The sequence below is a fragment of the Arachis ipaensis genome, chromosome B2, assembly GCF_059453495.1.
Source record: "Arachis ipaensis isolate K30076 ecotype BB chromosome B2, ASM5945349v1, whole genome shotgun sequence".
NCBI lineage: Eukaryota > Viridiplantae > Streptophyta > Magnoliopsida > Fabales > Fabaceae > Arachis > Arachis ipaensis.
The window spans coordinates 43,521,661-43,534,395 of NC_142437.1; the positions used below are offsets into that span (position 1 = coordinate 43,521,661).

General features: G+C 38.0%; 1 non-coding gene across 1 annotated transcript; it reads right to left on the minus strand.

The window, feature by feature from the left end:
* Nucleotides 1-7,829: 7,829 nt before the first annotated feature.
* On the minus strand, nucleotides 7,830-7,937 carry LOC148573787 (small nucleolar RNA R71). Its single transcript, XR_015906691.1, has one exon. It is a non-coding gene; the product is annotated as a small nucleolar RNA R71 (small nucleolar RNA).
* Between the last annotated feature and the right edge of the window lie 4,798 nt (nucleotides 7,938-12,735).

The following is a 12,735-nucleotide window of genomic DNA, read 5'->3' on the forward strand; positions in this document are numbered from 1 at the left end:
GATTGCTCCAGCTAAATAAGCTAGAGGAATTCAGATTCACAGCTTTCGAAAATGCCAAGCTTTATAAAGAAAAATAAAAAAAATGGCATGACAAAAAGCTGTCATCTAGAATCTTTGAACCAGGACAGAAGGTCCTGTTGTTTAACTCTAGACTCAGGCTATTCCCCGGGAAACTGAAATCCCGGTGGAGGGGACCATACGTGATTACAAGTGTGTCACCATATGGTTATGTGGAGCTTCAGGATATTGATTCTGATAAGAAGTTCATTGTCAATGGACAAAGAATCAAGCATTATCTTGAAGGCAACATTGAGCAAGAATGCTCAAGGCTGAAGCTAGATTAAAAGCTCAGCAAGGTCCAGCTAAAGACAATAAAGAAGCGCTTGCTGGGAGGCAACCCAGCCATGGGGCAACAATCCTCTAAGCATTTTGCCCTATTTCTATTTTTATTTTTATTTGTTTATATAGAGTTCATTGACAACAAGGTAAATAATCATTTACAGAAGGCCTCGGCACACAAAACAGAGTAAAAGAGCTCAATGGCAAGAAAACGCCAGTAATGGCAGCAATTGGGCGTTCAACGCCAGAAATGGCCACCCATTGGGCGTTGAACGCCAGGAATGGCAGCAACTGGGCGCTGAACGCCCAGGAGATCAGCATTTGGGCGCTGAACGCCCAAAACAGGCAGTGTTTGGGCATTCAAACGCCAGGAGGACAGGAAGGAGCCAAATCCAGTAATCCCACACGTATTTCCATTTTAATTTCAAATTTTATGCTTCAATGCATAATTTTTACATAAACATATCAAGAACCCTGGTTTCTAAAATCCCTAATTTCTAAAAATCCATCTTTCTAAATTCAATCCAACTCTTTTCAAAATCTTTTCTGAAAACAAATCTATCTTTTTCACTTAAAAATCTTTTCAACTAATCCATATCTTTTTCAAATATCCATATTATCTTTTTCAAAATTCAGAGTTATCTTTTTCAAAAATCTATCATATCTTTTCAAAATTAAACTCTATCTTCTATCTTATCTTTTTCAACTCAATCTTTTTATCTTATCTCTTCCATTTTTTCGAAAAGCCACCCCCACCCCTTTAAAATTGGGTTCGGCCTCCCCCCTCCTCCATCAACAAGTGCACCTCGATCTCCTTCTATCCCTCTCCTTTCTTTTCTTTTGCTTGAGGACAAGCAAACCTCTAAGTTTGGTGTGTTTTTCCGAGATCACTAAGATCATGGCTCCCAAAGGGAAACAATACACTCCTAGAGGCAAGAAAGAGAGCGTTCCAAAACCACTTTGGAATCAAGGGAAGTTCTTATCTAAAGAACATTCAGACCATTATCTTAAAGTAATGGGTCTGAGATCAGTGATCCCGGAAGTTAGATTCGATCTGAAAGAAGACGAATATCCGGAGATCCAGGAGCAAATTCGAATCAGGAACTGGGAAGTCCTAGCTAATCCTGAAACGAAAGTAGGAAGGAACATGGTCCAGGAGTTCTATGCTAATATGTGGCAGACTGACAAGCAAAGACTATCTGGAACAGCCTGCTACGAATTTCGGACCATGGTCAGGGGAAAGATTGTTCATACCACCCCTGACAAGATCAGAGAGATATTAAAGCTACCTCAGCTAAAGGATGATCCAGACTCCTTCAACAGGAGGATGATGAGAGCAGACATTGGCCTGGATAAGATTCTAGAGGACATCTGTATCCCTGGAGCCAGGTGGACCACCAACACAAAGGGCGTCCCAAATCAACTCAAGAGGGAGGATCTCAAACCAGTTGCCAGAGGATGGCTGGACTTCATTGGGCGTTCTCTGTTGCCCACCAGCAACCGTTCTGAAGTCACAGTTAAAAGAGCAGTGATGATTCATTGCATCATGATGGGAAAGGAAGTGGAGGTTCATCAGCTGATTTCAATAGAGCTCTATAAGATTGCTAACAAAAATTCAAGAGAGGTCAGGTTGGCTTATCCAAGCGTGATTTCTCTGCTCTGCAAGGACGCTGGAGTCAAGATGGGAATAACTGAATATATCCTAATTGAAAAGTCAATCACCAAAGCATCAATGGAGAGACAACAGGCACAGGAGGATCCCATCAAGAAGAGAGCACAGGAATTCCTTCCAGAGATACCTCAAGCTGAATACTGGGAATATCTGGAGACATCCATCACCAAGATGCAGGAAGCTATGGAGCAGATAATAAAACAACAGAAGGAACACAGTCAAATGCTGACCCATATGCTTAAAGAACAAGAGGAGCAGGGACGTGACTTAAGGGAACTGAAGCGCCAAAAGTCTTCTGTGATACCAAGCCTCCCAAGGATCAGAGGAACCCCCATACCCCCAGAATAAAGGTTGTTAAATTCCAATTTCTGCCTTAACTCTGTGACAGTGTCCTTATAAAAGTACCTTAGAAGTCATATAGTAGTAATTAGTATCTATTTTGATTTTATCTCCAATTAAGCTATAGTTTATTTTTCTCATCATCATTAAACATGAATAAAATAGTAGATCTTTTGAATAAGAAGCAATAAAATTTCGAGTTTAAATAAAACAAATTCTAATTGGTTAAATGTGGTGGCAATGCTTTCTGTCTTCTGAATGAATGCTTGAACAGTGCATATATATTTTGAATTTGTTGTTTAAGACTGTTAAATATGTTGGCTCTTGAAAGAATAATGAACATGAGACATGTTATTGATAATCTGAAAAATCATAAAAATGATTCTTGAAGCAAGAAAAAGCTTGTAGAAAAAAAAAAAAAAGAGCAAGCAGAAAAAGCCAATAACCCTTAAAACCAAAAGGCAAGGGCAATTAAAAGGGATCCCAAGGCTTTGAGCATCAGTGGATAGGAGGGCCTAAAGGAATAAAATCCTGGTCTAAGCGGCTAAACCAAGCTGTCCCTAACCATGTGCTTGTGGCGTGAAGGTGTCAAGTGAAAACTTGAGACTGAGCGGTTAAAGTCAAGGTCCAAAGCAAAAAGAAGAGTGTGCTTAAGAACTCTGGACACCTCTAATTGGGGACTTTAGCAAAGCTGAGTCACAATCTGAAAAGGTTCACCCAATTATGTGTCTGTGGCATTTATGTATCCGGTGGTAATACTGGAAAACAAAGTGCTTAGGGCCACGGCCAAGACTCATAAAGAAGCTGTGTTCAAGAATCATCACACTGAACTAAGAGAATCAATAACATTATCTGAATTCTAAGTTCCTATAGATGCCAATCACTCTGAGCTTCAATGGATAAAGTGAGATGCCAAAACTGTTCAGAAGCAAAAAGCTACTAGTCCCGCTCATCTAAGTAGAATCTGAGCTTCATTCAAAAACTCTGAGATATTATTGCCTCTCAACCTATTAGTCTTCTATTTTATTTGTCTAGTTGCTTGAGGACAAGCAACAGTTTAAGTTTGGTGTTGTGATGAGCGGATATTTTATACGCTTTTTGGGGATAATTTCATATAGTTTAGAGTATGTTTTAGTTAGTTTTTAGTCTATTCCTAGTAGTTTTTTGGAAAAATTCATATTTCTGGACTTTACTATGAGTTGTGTGTTTTTCTGTAATTTCAGGTATTTTTCTGGCTGAAATTGAAGGAGCTGAGCAAAAATCTGATTCAGGCTGAAAAAGGACTGTTGATGCTGTTGGATTCTGACCTCCCTGCACTCAAAGTGGATTTTCTGGAGCTACAGAACTCGAAATGGCGTGCTTCCAATTGCGTTGGAAATTAGACATCCAGGGCTTTCCAGCAATATATAATAGTCCATACTTTGCACAAGGATAGACGACATAAACTGGCGTTCAACGCCAGTTCTCTGCCCAATTCTGGCGTTCAGCGCCAGAAAAGGATAAAAAACTGGAGTTGAACGCCCAAACTGGCATAAAAACTGGCGTTCAACTCCACAAATGGCCTCTGCACGTGGATTGCTTAAAGTCTCAGCCCCAGCACACACCAAGTGGGCCCTAGCACACCAAGTGGGCCCCAGAAGTGGATCTCTGCATCATCCATCATAGTCCACTCATATTTTGTAACCCTAGGCTACTAGTTTAGTATTAAAACAACTTTTAGAGACTTATTTTGTATCTCATGACATTTCAGATCTAAACTTTGTATTCTCTGACGGCATGAGTCTCTAAACCCCATTGTTGGGGGTGAGGAGCTCTGCTGTGTCTTGATGAATTAATGCAAGTATTTCTGTTTTCCATTCAAACACGCTTGTTCCTATCTAAGATGTTCATTCGCGCTTAACTGTGATGAAGGTGATGATCTGTGACATTCATTACCTTCCTCAAACCATGAACGTGTGCCTGACAACCACCTCCGTTCTATATCCGATTGAATGAGTATCTCTTAGATTCTTTAACCAGAATCTCCGTGGTATAAGCTAGAACTGATGGCGGCATTCATGAGAATCCGGAAAGTCTAAACCTTGTCTGTGGTATTCCGAGTAGGATTCAAGGATTGAATGACTGTGACGAGCTTCAAACTCCTGAAGGCTGGGCGTTAGTGACAGATGCAAAAGGATAGTAAATCCTATTCCAACCGGATCGAGAACCAACCGGTGATTAGCCGTGCTGTGACAGAGCGCGTGAGCGTAGTTTTCACTGGAAGGATGGAAGGTAGCCATTGACAACGGTGATCCACCAACACACAGCTTGCCATAGGAGGACGTGCGTGCGTGAATCAGAAGACAGAGGAAAGCAGAGATTCAGAAGATAAAGCATCTCCAAAACTCCAACATATTCTCCATTACTGCATAACAAGTAACCTTTAATCCATGCTCTATTGTTTATTTGCAATTCAACTGATAAACATAATTGACTTCCTGACTAAGATTTACAAGATAACCATAGATTGCTTCAAACCAACAATCTCTGTGGGATTCGACCCTTACTCACGTAAGGTATTACTTGGACGACCCAGTGCACTTGCTGGTCATATGTGCGAAATTGTAAGAGAGTCACAATTCGGGCACCACTGGGCGTAGTGACAGACGCAAAAGGATAGTAAATCCTATTCCAGTATGATCGATAACCGACAGATAATATAGCCATGCAGTGACAGTGCATTGGACCATTTTCACAGAGAGGATGGGATGTAGCCATTGACAACGGTGATGCCCTACATACAGCTTGCCATGGAAGGGAGTAGGAATGATTGGATGAAGACAGCAGGAAAGCAGAGGTTCAGGAGGAATGAAAGCATCTCTATACGCTTATCTGAAATTCTCATCAATGAATTACATAAGTATCTTTATCCCAGTTTATATTTTATTTATGTTTTTATTATCAATTCACCATAACCATTTGAATCCGCCTGACTGAGATTTACAAGGGTGACCATAGCTTGCTTCAAGCCGACAATCTCTGTGGGATCGACCTTTACTCACATAAGGTTTATTACTTGGACGACCCAGTGCACTTGCTGGTTAGTTGTGCGAAGTTGTGATAAAGAGTTGAGATTACAATTGTGCGTACCAAGTAGTTGGCGCCATTAATGATCACAATTTCGTGCACCAAGTTTTTGGCGTCGTTGCCGGGGATTGTTCGAGTTTGGACAACTGACGGTTCATCTTGTTGCTCAGATTAGGTAATTTTATTTTTATTTTAAGCTTTTTATTTCTTATTTTTGAAAAATACAAAAAAAAAATTTTCTTCTTTTTCGTTTTTCCAAAATAATTTTCAAAAAATTCAAAAATTTTTTTTTATAAAATCATAAAATCAAAAATATTTTTTGTGTTTCTTGTTTGAGTCTAGAGTCAAGTTTTAAGTTTGGTGTCAATTGCATCTTTTTAATTTTCTAAAAAAAATTTTTTATTATTATTTTCGAAAATTTCATGCATTGTATTCTTCATGATCTTCAAGTTGTTCTTGGCTAGTCTTCTTGTTTGATCTTCGTATTTTCTTGTTTTGTGTCTTTTCTTGTTTTTCATATGCATTCTTGAAACATTAATGTCTAAAGAATAAAAAAATTTTAACTTTGGTGTCAATTGCATGTTTATCTCTTTCTTGCATTTTTTGAAAACTCATGCATGGTGTTCTTCATGATCTTCAAGTTGTTCTTGATAAGTCTTCTTGTTTGATCTTTAAAATTTCTTGTTTTGTGTCTTTTCTTATTTTTCATATGCATTCTTGAATTCTTAGTGTCTAAATATTAAAAATTTCTAAGTTTGGTGTCTTGCATATTTTTCCTTTCTTAAAAAATTTTTCAAAAATAAGTCTTGATGTTCATCTTGATCTTCAAAGTGTTCTTGGTGTTCATCTTGACATTCAAAGTATTCTTGCATGCATCATGTGTTTTGATCCAAAATTTTCATGCATTGAGTCTTTTTGATGTTTTTCTCTTTCTTTTTTAAAATTGAAAAATAAAAAAAATATCTTTACCTTTTTCACTCATAAATTTTCGAAAATTTGAGTTGACTTTTTCAAAACTTTTTAAAATTTAGTTGTTTCTTATGAGTCAAATCAAATTTTCAATTTAAAAATTCTATCTTTTTCAAAACTTTTTCAAAAATAAAATCTTTTTCAATTTTTCTTTCAGATTTTCGAAAATTTCAAATTAATTTTCAAAATCTTTTTCTTATTTTTATTCCATATTTTCGAATTCAATGCTAACAATTAATGTGATTGATTCAAAAATATTAAGTTTGTTACTTGCCTAATAAGAAAGGTTCAATCTTTAAATTTTAAAATCAAATCCTTTTGTTTCTTGTTAGTCAATTAATCAACTTTAATTTTCAAAATCAAATCTTTTTAAATTTCTTTTTTCAAATCTTTTTCAAAATAAATTTCAATCACATCTTTTTCAAAATCAATTTCAAAATCTTTTCTAACTTCTTATCTTTTCAAATTTGATTTTTAAATCTTTTTCAATTAACCACTTAACTTTTTTTAATTGATTCTTATCTTTTTCAAAACTACCTAACTAATTCTCTCTCTCTAATTTTCGAAAATCCCTTCCCTCTTTTTGAAAATTCCCTTTTTTTAACTAATTGTTTTAATTTTCAATTTAATTTGATTTCAATTTTAATTTTCGAATTTTAACTTTAATTTTAAAATATTTTTATTTTATTTTATTTAAATTTTCGAATTCTTCTCTTCCTCACCTCCTTCTATTTATTTATTCATCTACTAACACTCCTCCTCCACCCAAAAATTCGAACCCCATCCCGCTCTCTGTGTTCGAATTTTTCCTCTTCTCCTTCTTACATTCTTCTTTTCTTATACTTGCATAAGGAATCTCTATACTGTGACATAGAGGATTTCATATTTTCTTTTGTGTTCTCTTCTTTTTCATATGAGCAGGAACAAGGATAAGAACATTCTTGTTGAAGCCGATCCTGAACCTGAAAGAACTCTAAAGAGGAAGCTAAGGGAAGCTAAAGCACAACTCTCTGGAGAAAACCTGACAAAAATTTTCGAAAAAGAAGGAGACATGGCCGAAAATAACAACAATGTAAGGAAGATGCTTGGTGACTTTACTGCACCTAATTCCAATTTACATGGAAGAAGTATCTCAATCCCTGCCATTGGAGCAAATAATTTTGAGCTGAAACCTCAATTAATTTCTCTGATGCAACAGAATTGCAAGTTTTATGGACTTCCATCTGAAGATCCTTTTCAGTTCTTAACTGAATTCTTGCAGATCTATGATACTGTTAAGACCAATGGGGTTGATTCCGAGGTCTACAGGCTTATGCTTTTCCCATTTGCTGTAAGAGACAGAGCTAGAATATGGTTGGACTCTCAACCTAAGAATAGCCTGAACTCTTGGGATAAGCTGGTCACGGCTTTCTTAGCCAAGTTCTTTCCTCCTTAAAAGCTTAGTAAGCTTAGAGTGGATGTTCAAACCTTCAAATAGAAAGAAGGTGAATCCCTCTATGAAGCTTGGGAGAGATACAAGGAACTGACCAAAAAGTGTCCTTCTGACATGCTTTCAGAATGGACCATCCTGGATATATTCTATGATGGTCTGTCTAAGCTATCAAAGATGTCACTGGACCATTCTGCAGGTGGATCCATTCACCTAAAGAAAATGCCTGCAGAAGCTCAAGAACTCATTGATATGGTTGCAAATAACCAATTCATGTACACTTCTGAAAGGAATCCTGTGAGTAATGGGACGCCTCAAAGGAAGGGAGTTCTTGAAATTGATACTCTGAATGCCATATTGGCTCAGAATAAAATATTGACTCAGCAAGTCAATATGATCTTTCAGAGTCTGAATGGATTGAAGGAATCATCCAACAGTACTAAAGAGGCATCTTCTGAAGAAGAAGCTTATGATCATGAGAACCCTGCAATAGCAGAGGTGAATTACATGGGTGAACCCTATGGAAACACCTATAATCCCTCATGGAGGAATCATCCAAATTTCTCATGAAAGGATCAACAAAAGCCTCAACAAGGATTTAATAATGGTAGAAGAAACAAGTTTAGCAATAACAAGCCTTTTCCATCATCCACTCAGCAACAGACAGAGAATTCTGAGCAGAATCCATCAAGCTTAGCAAACATAGTCTCTGATCTATCTAAGGCCACTTTATGTTTTATGAATGAAACAAGGTCCTCCATTAGAAATTTGGAGGCACAAGTGGGCCAGCTGAGTAAAAGAGTCACTGAAACTCCTCCTAGTACTCTCCCAAGCAATACAGAAGAGAATCCAAAAAGAGAGTGCAAGGCCATTGATTTAACCATCATGGCCGAACCTACAAGGGAGGGAGAGGACATGAATCCCAGTAAGGAAGACCTACTGGGACGTCCAGTGATCAACAAGGAGTTTCCCTCTGAGGAACCAAAGGAATCTGAGGCTCATCTAGAGACCATAGAAATTCCATTGAACCTCCTTATGCCATTCATGAGCTCTGATGAGTATTCTTCTTCTGAAGAGAATGAAGATGTCACTGAAGAGCAAGTTGCCAAGTACCTTGGTGCAATCATGAAGCTGAATGCCAAATTATTTGGTAATGAGACTTGGGAAGATGAACCTCCCTTGCTCATCAATGAACTGAGTGATCTAGATCAATTGACAATGCCTCAGAAGAAACAGGATCCTGGAAGGTTCTTAATACCTTGTACCATAGGCACCGTGACCTTTGAGAAGGCTCTATGTGACCTTGGGTCAGGGATAAACCTCATGCCACTCTCTGTAATGGAGAAACTGGGAATCTTTGAGGTGCAAGCTGCCAGAATCTCATTAGAGATGGCAGACAACTCAAGAAAACAGGCTTATGGACAAGTAGAGGACGTGCTAGTAAAGGTTAAAGGCCTTTACATCCCTGTTGATTTCATAATCCTAGACACTGGAAAGGATGAGGATGAATCCATCATCCTTGGAAGACCCTTCCTAGCCACAGCAAGAGCTGTGATTGATGTGGACAGAGGAGAGTTAGTCTTTCAACTGAATGAGGACAACCTTGTGTTTAAATCTCAAGGGTCTCCTTTTGTAACCATGGAGAGGAAGCATGAAAAACTTCTCTCACTGCAGAGTCAACCAAAGCCCCCACAGTCAAAGTCTAAGTTTGGTGTTGGGAGGCCACAACAAAACTCCAAGTTTGGTGTTGAAACCCCACATTCAAACTCTAAGTTTGGTGTTGGAAGGTTCCAACCTTGCTCTAATTATCTGTGAGGCTCCATGAGAGCTCACTGTCAAGCTATTGACATTAAAGAATTGCTTGTTGGGAGGTAACCCAATGTTATTTAATCATATCTATTTTATTTTCTTTTTGTTATTTCGTGTTTTATTAGGTAGATGATTGGTGCACGATTTGTGAATCACACTTTTCACAACTCGTACCACTAACCAGCAAGTGCATTGGGTCGTCCAAGTGATACCTTACGTGAGTAAGGGTTGATCCCACGGAGATTGTTGGTCTGAAGCAAGCTATGGTTATCTTGCAACTCTTAGTCAGGATATTAATTTGTGGTTATCAGTTGACTTGCAAATGAACAAGAGAGCATGAATTAAAGGTTACTTGTTATGCAATAATGGAGAATATGTTGGAGTTCTGGAGATGCTTTGTCTTCTGAATCTCTGCTTTCCTCTGTCTTCTTGTTCACACACGCACGTTCCTCCTATGGCAAGCTGTATGTTAGTGGATCACCGTTGTCAATGGCTACCATCCGTCCTCTCAGTGAAAATGGTCCAGGTGCGCTGTCACCGCACGGCTAATCATCTGTAGGTTGTCGATCATACCGGAATAAGATTTACTATCCTTTTGCGTCTGTCACTATGCCCAGCACTCGCGAGTTTGAAGCTCGTCACAGTCATCCAATCCCTGAATCCTACTCGGAATACCACAGACAAGGTTTAGACTTTCCGGATTCTCATGAATGCTGCCAATGGATTCTAGCTTATACCACGAAGATTCTGATTAAGGAATCTAAGAGATACTCATTCAATCTAATGTAGAACGGAGGTGGTTGTCAAGCACACGTTCATGGATTGAGAATGGTGATGAGTGTCACGAATCATCACCTTCATCGTAATGAAGCGCGAATGAACATCTTAGATCGGAACAAGCGTATTTGAATAGAAAATAGAAATACTTGCATTAATTCATCGAGACACAGCAGAGCTCCTCACCCCTAAAAATGGAGTTTAGAGACTCATGCCATCAAAGAGTACAAATTTCAGATCTAAAATTGTCATGAGATACCAAATAAATCTCTAAAAGTTGTTTAAATACTAAACTAGTAACCTAGGTTTACAGAAAATGAGTAAACTATGATAGATAGTGCAGAAATCCACTTCTGGGGCCCACTTGGTGTGTGCTAAGGCTGGGACTTAATCTTCTCACGTGCCTGGGCTGTTTTGGGCGTTCAACGCCAGGTTGTAACCTGTTTCTGGCGTTGAACTCCAACTTGTAACCTATTTCTGGCGCTGGACGCCAGACTGCAACATGGAACTGGCGTTGAACGCCAATTTACGTCGTCTATTCTTGAGCAAAGTATGAACTATTATATATTTCTGGAAAGCCCTGGATGTCTACTTTCCAACGCAATTGGAAGCGCGCCAATTGAACTTCTGTAGCTCCAGAAAATCCATTCCGAGTGCAGAGAGGTCAGAATCCAACAACATCAGCAGTCCTTTTTCAGCCCGAATCAGATTTTTGCTCAGCTCCCTCAATTTCAGCCAGAAAATACCTGAAATTACAGAAAAATACACAAACTCATAGTAAAGTCTAGAAATATGAATTTTTCCTAGAAACTAATGAAAATATACTAAAAACTTAACTAAAACATCCTAAAAATTACATGAAATTAACCCCAAAAAGCGTATAAAATATCCGCTCATCACAACACCAAACTTAAACTGTTGCTTGTCCCCAAGCAACTAGACAAATAAAATAGAATACAAATAAGTCACGAAGCAATAATATCTCAGAGTTTTTGAGTGAAGCTCAGATTCTAATTAAATGAGCGGGACTAGTAGCTTTTTGCTTCCGAACAGTTTTGGCATCTCACTTTATCCATTGAAGCTCAGAATGATTGGCATCTATAGGAACTTAGAATTCAGATAGTGTTATTGATTCTCCTAGTTTAGTATGTTGATTCTTGAATACAGCTACTTTTATGAGTCTTGGCCGTAGCCCTAAGCACTTTGTTTTCCAGTATTACCACCGGATACATAAATGCCACAGACACATAATTGGGTGAACCTTTTCAGATTGTGACTCAGCTTTGCTAAAGTCCCCAATTAGAGGTGTCCAGGGTTCTTAAGCACACTCTTCTTTTTGCTTTGGATCTTGACTTTAACCGCTCAGTCTCAAGTTTTCACTTGACACCTTCACGCCACAAGCACATGATTAGGGACAGCTTGGTTTAGCCGCGTAGACCAGGATTTGATTCCCTCAGGCCCTCCTATCCACTGATGCTCAAAGCCTTGGATGCTTTTTATTACCCTTGACTTTTGGTTTTAAGGGCTATTGGCTTTTTCTGCTTGCTTTTTCTCTCTTTTTTTTTTCGCATATACTTTTTTTTTTTGCAAGCTTTGTATTCACTACTTTTTCTTGCTTCAAGAATCATTTTTATGATTTTTTAGATTATCAATAACATGTCTCATATTCATCATTCTTTCAAGAGCCAACATATTTAACATTCAAGAACATCAAATTCCAAAGACATATGCTCTGTTCAAGCATTCATTCAGAAGGCAGAAAGCATTGCCACCACATGTAAATAATTAGAATTTCTTTTATTAAAACTCGAAAAATATTGCCTCCTTATTCTAAAGAAAATCTTCTATTTTATTCATGTTTAATGATGATGAGAAAAATAAATTATAGCTTAATTGGAGATAAAATAACTACTAACTACTACTATAACTTCTAAGGTAAAACTCAAATAAGAACAATTATCACAGAGTTAAGGCTAAGATTAGAACTCAACAACCTTGAATTTGGAATGTGGATGTTCCTCTAGTCTGTGGGGTGCTTGGTCCTTCAAGAGATAACTTCTGACGCTTCAGTTCCTTTAAGTCACGCCCTTGCTCTTCTTGTTCCCTGAGCAGTTTGCAGAGCATGCTATTTTAGTTTTGCTGTTCTTCTTTTATTTGGTCTATAGCTTCTTGCAATTTAGTAACAGATGCTTCAAGATGTTCCCAATATTCAAATTGAGGGATTTCTAGGAGAAATTCCTATGCTCTCCTCTTGATGGGGTGATGAGCGGATAATTTATACGCTTTTTGGCATTGTTTTTAGTATGTTTTTAGTAGAATCTAGTTACTTTTAGGG